The sequence below is a fragment of the Eucalyptus grandis genome, chromosome 3 (genome assembly GCF_016545825.1).
Source record: "Eucalyptus grandis isolate ANBG69807.140 chromosome 3, ASM1654582v1, whole genome shotgun sequence".
Lineage (NCBI taxonomy): Eukaryota > Viridiplantae > Streptophyta > Magnoliopsida > Myrtales > Myrtaceae > Eucalyptus > Eucalyptus grandis.
The window spans coordinates 14,948,434-14,960,418 of NC_052614.1; the positions used below are offsets into that span (position 1 = coordinate 14,948,434).

Consider the following 11,985-nt stretch of genomic DNA (forward strand, 5'->3'; position numbering starts at 1 on the left):
CGCCCGAGAAACATGTGATTTGGTGAATGAGTACACCACTGGGAAATCATGGTATGAGTGGGAATGACCTAGAAAGGGTTTGGCTGACATGTAATCGACTTAGTCGATTGATTAGTGCTTGATCGGATGTCGTGAATTGTTTGAATATTTGTGTTTAACCTTGAATTGCAGGTTGGAACTGAGGCCAAGGTAAGTCCTCTGACTCATGTTGTGCTTAGGCAACCATATGGTGTATTAGTTTACTAATCGAGTCGTAGGGGGTAGGACTCGCTGAGACGTGGTCTCATTAGTTATTGAATAACCATTTCAGGATCCTGAAGAAAAGTTGAGGAGGAAGAACCTGAAGAGGAGAAAGTATTTTGAAGTAGAAGATGATCCAGAGAGGGATCTTGAGTACAACCCAGATGTGGATTGAGATCCCATCCCTTTTGTGCACCTTGTCTTAGCGTAGATAGGTGTGAGACTTTTATGCTGTAAGAAGTATTGTAAATATACTATAAGTTGTGATGTTACTGAAAGTGTGGTTGTGAATTTCAATATGAAAAATATGGCATGCTTTTCTATCCCATTGTTTTATTGTGCGGGATTTATAATCGTTTTCCGCATGCGTAATAAAAAGAAAGGGTCGGCGATAATTAGTCCTGGGATATCGCACTTTAATAATCGACCAAATAGAAGGAGGGGCGCGTCCCCAAGGATCGGGGCGTGACAATGTCCACTCTATAGTTGGCTAGTTTCACAATTAATGTGTCCATGCAATCTTTTTACCAATTAGTAGTCATAAAGTTCTCACTCACTAGAGGTGTCTATGCAATGTTTTTATCGGTGCTTATTATGATCCAAAAAAATAAATATAGCCTAACCATTCAACTAAAGAAAGCAAATCACAACATAGGAAAATAAATATAAAAGAATCACAATTGATCTAAGAAAGTAATGAAGTGAGAGTAAAAGATACAGTGCAATAAAGTAACCGGTATGAGTTGAACCAAAAATATTAGAACTTTTTTTCTTCTTTTCTTGCCCCCATCGTCTTCTTCCCGGCAACCTTGGAACCCACGTATACGAGAAAACCAAAACTTCGACAAAGATTCATGTCTATTTTATCTTGAACCGAAAATGACATGCTTCCCTATCAAAAAACTCCAGTCACTAGACCGATGCCTCCGCCGACGTAGCCGCCGCCGCTATTGTTAGCGGATGCCGCCAGTCATCATTCCAATCACCGATCATCCAACACTTACTGTCACATCCAAAAACGACCGAATCAAGCAGGTAGAAGGAAAGCTATGGACAAACCAATGAAAGAGATTAACGTTCACGTCATCGATCTTGAGCTATTTCCTCTCCAGCAATCGCCATTGAACAGTACCAATGAAAACATAGAACAACGACAAAAGAAAAATCAGAGTTACCCTCGGCCACACATCCAAATCTTAAGAAACAGGGTTGAAATGGGTGGATCGAAATTACCAATCATGATTTGAATCCAGAGGAAGTTCTTCGATTAAGTCCGTGGTTTCATTTAAGCATTTTCACAAACACATGGTGTCCATTTTTAACGCAACTCACGGAAACAAATGCAAAGTGCTTATCTCAATCCTAACAAAGGAGACAACATCTTCAGGAGTTGCAACTACTAACCAATCCTTAATCGTGGTTCGACTTTCATTCAAGCCGAAACAACAACTCATGGACTTGGATTAACAGAATAGAGCAATAATGTGCAGGAAACACATAACAAAAGCACACTTAGATTCAGCCTCAGTAATGGCAGGATAATAAGAGGATGCTGGTTCACAATCAATGAAAGATTTCTCTACTGTGGTAAACTTTCATATAAACTCGGAACAAACCAAAATCGGAGGCAAATCCAAACAAGCTTGGTTGTGGCAATTATTGAATAGGTGAAGCGATTCTCAGCTAAAGGGGACTCACGTATGGGATTTCAAGTGCAACTTGTTTCTGATCATTTCAATCAGCAAACATCAGACCCAAATAATCAAAACAGACTCATTAGATGCCAGTTTTCGAATAATCACGACCTTATATCTTTACCTATTTCTTTACATATAAGAAGAACCGTAACAAGAGACACGATTGTAACTTTGTTCGAAACGAATATACCCCTCGGCGAGTGAGCAAATATAAGAGCAGAGATTCTTTGAGGCGTCAATGATGAAGAAGCACACCGATAAGAGTAGAGTGAGCGGGAACTCAACAATTCAAGCTCCTAGATCCTGAAACAGAGTCAAACAGGGGAATCTCGACATGGCTCTACAGGCGAACCGGAATGCAAACCACAGATAGAAATGGTGAGTGGCGTTCGGAAGAGTTAAAACCAACAAGATAGAGGGAGATTATTTCGCTCGCAGGATTTTTTCGCCAGTGGTGCAGCTAAGACGGTGAAATGTTTCTCCCAAGGGCGAACTTTCATTTCTAAAATCTCTCTGCTCTCTCTCTCTCTTTCTCGGATGTGAACGACGAAAATGGCCTTCCCTAAACCCGAGCACATGACTAGCATTTTAGACAGGAATTGTGAAAACGTTTAGAGGAAATCCTCGCGGTGAAAACATGGGCTGAGTCTCTTTCATGGGTTTTTGCATGGTCACAGTCGCTCTCCATTCAAGCTCAACATGCTCCTTTCTTTTCTTTTGTTTTTATATTTATACTTACGCATAAATTCTAGATAGAAAGTCATTGAATCTTAGATTATCATGGAGGAGTACTATCGCGACCTTTCCCGGGCGACCTATTAAAAGGAAAGTTAATGGGTTTACTAAGCCAAAGACTTAGTGCAAAATATTCCAAGCTTATACCAATTGTAACTTTAGGGTTTTAATTTAATCGATTTAACATACAATTCAATTCAATTAGGAATCGTCATTAATTTATTTTACTTGTATGAACCAGATATTCAAAAATATGAGACTTACTTACGCTAGAAAAATCAAATGCACTTTTAGTACATTTTATTTTTAATTCAAAAATGTTATGCAAGTTGTCTTGATCAATTTTAAACCTAGATCACTAACATAAGCTTCACAAGTCACACGGTTACTTAGGCTTCTCAATCTCCTTTTGCCTTTGCACAACTAGGAAAGGTCTTTGAAGTCATGATCCTTTGCTCACCTCTTTTGCAAAAAATAATTCTCAGGTTCCCGGTATCCAATCATTAATCTTTTGACATTGTAATGCACTTGCAAAGATTTCTCATTCTTTCTACAAGAAAATATGCAATAAAATGATTTCAATTGATTTTCAGTACCTTCTAGATGGAACCAACTATGAAACGTCAAAACATAGTAATCAGCATGATAATATAAGTAACTCCCACTGATAAAAGCAATTCTATACAACACTATGTTGAAAGAAGCAGCCGAAAACGTTAATGGTGTTGAAGCTTTCGATTTAAAAGCATGTCACAACTTACATTTCAAAATACTTTATTTTTTTACATTGGTAACCACTGTTACCAAAGATAGGCGTGAATTCCCTTTGAGAATCTTCAAATATTGACTCTTGCTATGTCAAATATCTAAGATACTGCAAAACATGCAAGTTAGCAAGCCGAGCCTACTAAAAATATACCAAATATAGGTTCGTCAAAAGGTTGAATTTAGTGATTTGCATTAAATCCAAATAATCATTAGTTCTGGTTTTGACCCAAATTCAAATTAAATTTTGAGAGGTACTGCTGACTTTTAAACTTACCATATTTTTCGCAAAACATCAAACCTTTTAGAAAAGGTAGTCAGCCAACAAAGCTTCTTTATAACAACCTGAGTTTCATTTCAAGAACGTCATCCTTTATAAATATACCATGCTATTTAGAGAAACGTATTAAATATAATTTGGTACTTGGCAAGTTGTAAAGAACTTGGAGGAAGGGAGCATCAAATCGAACTCTTCGAATATTTGAAACCGCTCATATGCTGTCAGATTTTACAGAGTCGATGATTTCTTCCCCTTATTCAAAAAGCTGAATGAAGCGTCATCAATAAAAACGACAAAACTATATTGCCAAGTGAAACCTTGAGATCCAGAGATGTCAACTTCCTTCCCGGAAACCTCCTTCCCCTCAACGTATGCCATCGACACCGGCAACCATCCCTGGATCTCCATCACAGTCTCAGTTCACCACGGAACCAATTCAATTTCATTATCGGCCTCTCCATTCCCTACCAGATCACCGTCACTCACGCAGGCCATAATCACTCAAACGCAGAACATGGGAACAGAAACATACTTGGATAAACAAGTGCCGTGCCTCTGAGCTTAGAGACGGATACTTGGACCATCAGTTTGAATTCCGATTCCTCTCGTCAGCGGCCATTGTCATCGAACGCAGCAAAGAAACATGCCAAATACAAAGAAGAGACAAACAGAACAGAACACGTTCAGAATCAATCTTGATGATGATGAAACAAAACCCGAATCAATGCACCAAGAAAATAATGAATCTACGTCTGCGCATCTTCAGTTCGAACGAAACCGCAATCTATTCAATGTCAGTGACTAAGAGGCATATTATCAAACACTCGGTGGTCAACAAATCGTGAAGTAAAATTACGCTGTCTTAGGCTCGAATTCACGGCCTGATTCGAAGTAAGATCAACAAGCAGCACTCCGACCAAGGCAACAATCCAATCGCGCCCAACGCGTGCTTTAATCCTAAAAGAAAGAACATCCATCTCGATAGCAAAGATAATAGATATTACCTGGCCCGTGACGTTTGCATTGCGACGAACGCTCGAATCGGCAACAGGACCTTTCGCGATTCAACCGACGAACGAAATCCTGGCATCGCAAAGGATTCCGACCTTCGAATCAGCTCGGCCAAGAACAGAGCCAAACCGGTACCAACGCGAGTCCTGCTCATTAGCCAACGCAGCTGAGATCAGGAACGGCGGCGAACGGCGGCGGGCGGCGGCGACGGAACAGTAGCTTGATCAGCTTCAGCCCCATCAGCCGATGCTCTTTATCTCCTCGAACCGAAATCCGTTAATCTCTCAGTGACGGGACGTGTTCCTCCCGTGCCGTTACAGAGAATCTCTCGTCTCCAGCCACGCAACATCTTCTAGAACCTTCTCTTGAGGTTTTGCTTGCGTCACCTCACCCTTCTATTCATCCGTATTTTTTGAATTAAATTCCTCATCTCATCCTTTATTACGGTACAAAAACTACAATTTGATCTCATATGACTTTTGAGTTTCCTTAGATTTCTGCCAATTATGGTGCATGTATGCCTGCCTTTTAATTTTAAGCCAAGCCGGGGGCCCTCTTGATTTCCCCACAAAACATTGAAGAAAAATTATTCGCGTTTTGCTTCCGGAAAAAGGAAAATTTGCCTTTCCGTTAAAACCAAAAGATGGACGTCGGTAATTGTCAATTGGGAGGGTGCATTAACAGAAAAAAATAAAAATAAAAATAAAAAATCACGCGGACTATTTCCCTACCGAAGCATGGTTGTTATGGCCAAGTCAATACTTTGGTTCGTAATTGTTTTGGTCCCTTTGATAGTAAATGCTTTGCTATCAAATAAATGATGTAATAATATGATCAAGGGACAATGTGGTGACTTCCTAACTAGTTTTCAAGCAAGACCTTGGCAGATATGCCCTGATACATGAGAACACTATTGTTAAAGCTTCTAGTGACGAAGTTCCAGCTGTTAGAAAAGAATTTCAATGGAAAATGAATAGAGACCTGTGTTCCAACACTAATTATAGATTTCTTGATCCTAAGTTATAAACGAAATTGATGAGACTATGTCATTGAAAGTAATGTTTTGATATCAGGTTGCCAATGAGTAGGAGCTGCATTGGAAAAAACATGGATTTGCCCCCAAAATAATAATATTAAAAATCAATTACAAATTTTTTTACATGTATTCTTAAATATAAAGATAGATACATGTCTTAATGATACCTTTTCTTATGAATAGCTTTTATTGGGCCTCAAAGATGGTTGGGTATTGTTTACACAAAAAATATTCGATCCATGAATACAAACAATTAGCACGTGAGCACAAACAGTCATGTGAAAAACAAGCTAACGTCATCACGCATGAGACATCTTGGTGATGACTGTAGGAGTTAATATTTGGCGATCGACATCGACTCACTTTGATGGCACATGTTCAATTGTCAATATACGAAGATGAACAACAAAGTTATGAATGCTGGCATGCATATCGATGAAAAAAGAGCAGCATACCATCATAGTTCTTCGGAGGATTGAAAAGCACAGGATTATGGTGACCAACTCGAGTCAAGACATTAGATTGACCGACAGGTCTTCAACTGAGAAGCGTTAAAGTGCAATTGCAGGATTCACAATTGACAAAGCAGTTAAAAATCAAAGTGGGCATGTTGTTTCGGAGGGAAAGGTTGCTACTTTTGAAACAAGTTCTTGGAGTGAGGAGCACGCACCTTCAGATGGGATAACTGTCTAAAAGTCAGGAGATCGTGAAAGCTTGAATACATGACTCTCGGAAATAAAGGAAGGTGAAGTTAATCGGTGGAAATAGTTCAAGAGAAATACAACTATTGGAGAACCTATTAAGGGTAGTTATCCCATAACTTCGAATTGAATTACCAAGCAACACTCGTTATTGAAATTTCACTAACACTATTAGCTACGTTTGATTGTTCAAGTTTCTAACTAAGATAGGAATGGATAAGATAATATATGAAATCCAATGATTTTATTATATTCTATCCAGTGCTTGGTGACCACAGTCAGATATATTCACATCATATTATTTACATTATTTGGTATAAATGGCATATTAGTATAAATGAATCAAAAATTTCACAAATAGAGATGATAAAAGTCTCTGCGACACTTTTGCCTACTTCATTTTTTTTTTGCTTATTTTATTTTATTTTTCTCTCTTTTTTTGTTAATTTATTTGTTATTTCTTTCTTCTGCTTCCCTCACTCTCTAATAAAATTTTATTAAATAGTAAACTATATTGATATACCTAAAATTCTAAAATACCAAAAATATGTAATAAACACGTTGAATCTATATTCTAAAATAGAATTAAATTCGAATATATAAATAAAAATAAGATTAAATTAAAATAACTAATTTTTTATTTTTATTTTGAATTTCTTATATTAGAATTCAAGTATTATTATATTGAAATATGTTTTTAATTTTTTTGATTTTATTAATTTAAGAAGTTTATTATTAAAAAAAAAACTTTTATAATATGAATGTTAGGAATCCTATCCATCATTATCTCACCTCCCTCATGAGATAATTTTATTTAATTTATATCTCTTTATATCCGACTTTTATCTTATTTTGAGTATGCATCAAATGTAGGATAAAATAATCTATTATGAATTTTATCTTGACTACCAAACACAGCCTTAGTGTATTTGTTTCTCTAACATTAACACCCCAATTACATCACCATCAAAATCATGGGACATTCGAGTCACCAAGGACCTTGAGGGCTAGCTAAATGTTAGTGTATTTGTTTCTCTTTGCTGGTTGAGATTGTCCATAAGGTTTTGGAGAGACATCAAGAGATATTATACTTTGAGACACTAGGAACTTAGGGTTGGGCCCACAACCTCAACACCCTAGTCCAAGGACCCCATGCCAGCCTCATGGACGCTTAAACCCATATCCTCGGTGGTTGACCGGGACCTCGACACTAGCAGCCTAGACCAATTGGTCAATCAAAGATTCTATTTAGGTACGGATGGATTCTTCTGTCACTATTGTTGACATTGTCTTGCTCCATTCCTCTAACTGTATCGATATATAATTACGATCTAATATAATTTATTATCACAAATGGTAGCCATTTGGATTACTAAAAGTTCATGAAAGAGCTTCTACTATTGTGGAAGTGGCTTTCTAGAACTCTTCTTATTTTCTACAATTTTCCTAATTGCATCAAGGATTACTCTATATTTTAGGTAAGAAATTTTTTCATTCTCTTCCTTGCCTGTTTCTCTTCTCATTTGCCTATATTATTGATTAATACTTAATATTTCGTAATTAACGTCCAAACAAACCCTACAGAAACGCATCAAATATAGGAAGCTGCTCGCTTTTTCTTCCTCATCAAGTATGGTACGAGAGCATATATCTCTTCTTTCAAGGAGTCTTCTTGAAATCAAGAGCGATAACACTAAGCCAGATCTGGATATTCCAAAAGTTCATTGTCATGGACTCATGGTGGCCTTCGATTGCTTTTGCATTTTTTAGTATTTGCTTTGCACGAGGGTTTAGATTTTCTGAACAAATACAAGTACTTTCTCCTTGCAATTATTATTGTAGGCACCTCATTTTTTTTCTTTAACCAATGTTTGACCACGCAATCTATTCTCAGATAGCCCCCGCTCCAATAGAAAATTTCTTGACTTTGAATATATAAAACCTTGAGTGTTGATTAAAAAATAAATAAACTTAGTTAAAATTACTAGCAATTGATGTAATTGGGGTGTGTTTTGCAAGAGCAACGACGATCAGTTTGCTCATATCAGGATGGCCGGATTGCAAATATCATGACTTTTAACTATGGCTTCTGATCTTAAGGCTGTTCAGAAAAGTATAATTTCCCTAATTAAGTGATGAATTTATGTATATCTAGTCACAATACGCCTTGAGAATAAGGTCGATCAGAGTTTCTACAAGGACGATATTATGAATTTTCATCGTGACCAACCATTAGAAATTCACAATCCTGAAACTTTTCAATGAATTTTCAGCTCATGGATTTCTGTGAACGTGAATGTTGGGTCAATTGGATGGAAGAGAAATGAGGGGTCGCTCCGATAAATGTACAAATAAAATAAATGATATAAATACAGAAGGAAAAATTTGCGCTTAGTGGTATGGCGTTTGTAGCGCCCGGCTCACTCCTGCAGCTGCTTCTTTACTACCTGGAGGCCCGGGTCTGCTAAGCAATGGGCTGAGGGCCCTGTACAATGTGATAATAACCACAGTGGTGGACATAGTAACGTGGCGAAATAAAAAAAGAAAAATTGAACACATCATAACATCAGTGCAGACAAAGTTCATGTTTAAGGCCCTTTGATGGAGAATTTTGGCAATTTTCGGGAAATGCATCCTGAGAAAAGACAACTTACGTCTATGCTCTATTTGCATGCATCTCCATCATTCGCACTAATAGACTTCCAAGAAAAAGATTTCTCACTTCACATCGGAATTCACAAGAGTCTCTTTCTTCTTGGAACTCATCGACTTGTGGAGTTAGAGTCGTACCGTAAGGGCTAGGAAAACAGCCCACCACCAACCTCAATGCCTCTCTCTCTCTCTCTTACCATGCCCCTGTTGTCACGCTCCGATCCTAGAACGCGTGCCCATCCCTCACATGATCGATTAATAACAACGTCCTAAAACACATCACCGATCCTGTTCATTTAATATGCACATGCGGAAACATATAGAAAATCCCCAGACAGTAAAACAATGGAATAGAAATGTAGGGCTATCTTTTTTATAACTGAAAATCACACCCATACTTTCACATACAACAAACTATATAGTATATAATACAATACTATTCACGAGTCTTATCTATTGTACATCGATCAAAACTCATAGTTTGCAAAAACAGGATGGGACCTCACTCCTCATCTAGGTCATATTCAGGATCATCCTGATCCTCCTCTTCATCTTCATCTTCTTCCATCTCTTCTTCTTCCTCTTATGATTCTTCTTCGGTTTCAGATGCTGGCTCATCCTCAGGTACCTCCTCCATGGGCTCATCCTCCTGCCACTCCTCCTACTCCACGATCTCACCGTCCTCTCCATTCTAGTTGTCGTCATCAAGCGAGTATATGGGAGTGCAAGCTTCATCCTCAAGCTGCGGATCCTTAGCATCCATTATCGATCCATCCTTATGATTGGCTGTTCCTTCTTCGAACGCCTCTTCCAGAACTTTATGAGGCACATCCTCTTCTGATATGGGAACCTCTCTACACCCATCATAATACTCACGTTACCATGACCGATACTTGTGGGGCCTCAGGGCTTCCTCCCCCATGTCAACCCAGACGGTTGACTGAAGCAATACGTACTCTAATCCTTTTGGGTGAGGGTGGATGTGGAAGTGGGTCTCTAACTCTGAGATTTGCTCTAGGATGCCGAAGTGCATGTGAGGACGAGGAGGTGGAGGTGTTGCCATCTAGGGGCCTGAGATGGTTATACAATAACCAATAAGACCACGTCTGAGGGGCGTACCCTCTTATTTGTAATCGTGTTCATGGTGCCCTAAACTGGAGGCCTTAGTTGTCCTCCTTGTGGCACGTTTGGAGGGGCATACCCTCTTATCTGTCCTCTCCGTGGTGGTGGTAGCGGGACACCCTTTAGCTTTCTAGGACAATTTCTGACTATGTGGCCCTATTGGCCACATTCAAAACACGCACCTGTCCTAGCTGGGCACGGTGCTGACCCGTGTCTTCTCCCACAGAAGTGGCATGGGTCATTTCTAATAGGCTCTGACCTATCAAATCCACCTTTCTTGATGGGCGGGCCTTGGAACCTGTTTCCAAGCATTAGTCTCTTTCCTTGCCAGGTTGCATCTTTATGGGAGCTGAACCTCGATCCAGATGAGGCAGCTCTCTCATTCTGATCTTTTTTCTATCTTCTCGGCTCTCCCATAAATGTCATTATAGGTCCTCAGATCTAGAGAGACTAGTATGCTCCTCAAGTCTAGTCTAAATCCATCCCTAAACCTTCTCACTTAGTTTGCCGGATTCTCAATCAATTCTGGAGCATACTGCGAAAGTTTAGCGAACTTCGCCTCGTATTGATCGACAGTTAGGGAACCTTGGCGAAGGCGTTGAAATTCTGCCAACTTCACCTCTCTAGCAGTTTCTGAGAAATATTTGTCATTAAAGGCCTCTAGAAAGGCATTCCACTCATAAACAACGTCTTATGGGAATATGGCTCATCGAGTTGTCTTCCACCAAGTATTTGCAACTTCCTCCAGCTGGTAAGTTGCAAGTATTACCTTCTCAGTCTCATTGCACATTGGCGGTGCAAAGGCTTTCTCTAACTTCTGGATCTATGAAGTAGCAGCTTCAGGGTCTCCTGTCCTAGTGAATTGAGGCGGATTCAGCCTCAGGAATTATTCCACTAGTTTGTGAATTGGTCTTTTAGCGACCACTATTCCTGGCGGACCTTCAACATGTGCGGCGGCAACAGGTGCGGCGGCGAGTTCAACAGCATCAGCTACAACAGTAGTAATAGTGGCTAGATTCTAAGCCTGTTGATCCATACAATTCCCCATAGCTTCTAATACTCGCATGATCCCATTTATCATGGGATCACCAGGGGCTTCTACCCCAGCACTGACACGAGTTGGTGCTTCTCCACTGGCACTGGCTTGAACCGGTGCCCTACCTTTGCCTTGGGTACCGATTATGGTCGGTGCTCTTCCTTGAGTAATAGCCCTACTGGCCCTCTTAGCAGCAGTCCTTGGCTCCTGATCGCTCATGGTGTCGCTTTAATCTAGTGACACCTGCTTCCAATTCAAGACTGAATTAGAAACAGAGCGATTTAAACAACAAGCAATTTTAACACTCAGCTAACACAGACATGCACCAGCATGAATTTAAAGGCCATCCTACTACTATCCCATGAACCATTGCTCATTATCACTCCAATCTTGAACTTCGCTCTAATACCACTTAAACGGGATGTCATGCCCCAATCCTCGAATGCGTGCCCATCCCTCACCTGGTCAATTAATAGCAACATTCCAAGATGCATCGCCGACCCTGTTCATTTAATATGTACATGCAGAAACATATAGAAAATCCCCAAACAATAAAACAATAGGAAAGAAAAGTAGGGCTATCTTTTTCATAACTGAAAATCACACCCACACTTTCACATACAACAAACTATATAGTATATAATACAATACTACTCACGAGTCTTATCTATTGTACACCGATCAAAACTCATAGTTTGCAAAAATAGGAT

The 11,985-nt window shown here is 39.3% G+C and overlaps 1 long non-coding RNA gene across 1 annotated transcript; it reads right to left on the bottom strand.

The window, feature by feature from the left end:
• Positions 1-906: 906 nt before the first annotated feature.
• On the bottom strand, positions 907-5,066 carry LOC120291237. Its single transcript, XR_005549167.1, has 2 exons — positions 3,434-5,066; positions 907-1,243 (listed from the first exon to the last, which is right to left on the bottom strand). It is a non-coding gene; the product is annotated as an uncharacterized LOC120291237 (long non-coding RNA).
• Between the last annotated feature and the right edge of the window lie 6,919 nt (positions 5,067-11,985).